Raw genomic sequence first — 1,507 nt, 5'->3', positions numbered from 1 at the left:
TATATATATAGAGAATGAGAGTGTGAAGGGTTTGTTGTATAAATGTGTATTTTAAAAATAAATAAAAATAACTGTGTGTTGAGCATCTTCCTGGACTGAATTGGAGCCCTGGTGGCATAGTGGTTACACACTGGGCTGTGACCTGCAAGGTCGGCAGTTTGAAACCACCAAAGATGCGGCTTTCTACTCCTATAAACAGTGGCAGTCTGGGAAACCCACAGGGGCCGTTGGCTCCTGTCCTGGAGGGTTGCTAAGTCAGTATTGCTTCGATGGCAGTGAGGTTTGGTTTAGTTTTTTTTCTCCCCTAGACTGGGCACAAGGGAGGGGGCATTTAAAGTTGAATGGGGCAGTGCGTCTGTCCTCCAGGCTAGAGAGACATGTAGGCAAGCGCCTGCTCCTGACTGTGAGGGAGCTAACCGGGTCAGCGTGAGCCGGGTGGGGTATGTGGTCAGGAGGGCTCAGGGGAATGCTGTGTGCAGAGCTTCAGAGCGAGTGTCACAGAAAGGCAGGCAGGCAGCAGGCAGTCTCGGGGCACGAGGACCTCCAGACAGGGAGAACAGCGTGTGCCCAGGCATGAAGGCATAAAAGACCAGGGTGGTGTGCTGGAGTGTGAGAACATTGTGGACAGTGACCGCCAGAGTGGTTGCCTGAGCGCTCAGGGCTGGGGCTTCATCCAGCGTCCTCATCTGACCTCCCAGCTCCCAAACCTACCCTGCCCACAACAGTGTGCCCAATGTGGGCCAGGAGAGCCACAGAAGCAGACCCCTGGGTGGGGGTGGGCGGAGGGGAGACAGACGTGGCGATCAGCTGGATGCAGTAAGACCTTCGAGGTTGGTGTAATTCTGGAAGGGAAGGGAAGGGTGTTGGGAACGGCTGCCAAAGGATTATGGGAGAATTTGGTCTGCAAATTCGGATCATCTCTAAGCACAGAACTCAGCAGCTAGATAATCTATAGGTGATCGAAGGGGCTATGTGCGTATGCTAGGATGTGTGTGTGTGTGTGTGGTGGGGGTGTGTGTGTCAAGGAGCTGTATGACCGGGTTTCCAGAGATCCAATATACAGTACCTTGCTTTGGTACTGGCCCTTGGAGGGTTGCCAGGGAAACCGTTGACCAGCTCCAGAGATGTAGCCTGAGGGGAGGAGGGTGGGTGACTCGGCCCACAGCTCACCCCTCCCCACTGCACGGAAAAGGGTGTCGGAGGCTCCCACCTCCTGCCCTCCAGAGGTGGTCCCGCGTATTCCTCCTTCCCCACCCAGCGGCCCCTCCTATCCCCCTGGTCAGTGGGAGCGAATCAGACTCTTCACCGCCCCCCCGCACCCCCCTCCCCCCCTGGGAAATGGCCTCAGACGGCCGTGCCCTCCTCGGGAGAGCGGGGGATCCCATTCCCGGGTGGGGACCGGCGGGAGCCTGGTAGACAGCCCCCCGGGGCGCGGGGCCGGGGTTTAATTATTGATCGGGCGGCGGTGGACTTGTGACTTCGGCCGGGAAGGCCGGGCGCTGGGAGG

This window comes from Echinops telfairi, unplaced genomic scaffold, assembly GCF_000313985.2.
Source record: "Echinops telfairi isolate 266 unplaced genomic scaffold, ASM31398v2 ScPeMD7_7458;HRSCAF=8496, whole genome shotgun sequence".
In the NCBI taxonomy this organism is placed as follows: Eukaryota; Metazoa; Chordata; class Mammalia; order Afrosoricida; family Tenrecidae; genus Echinops; species Echinops telfairi.
The sequence above is the reverse complement of the archived record's forward strand: the minus strand, read 5'-3'. Positions refer to the sequence as shown.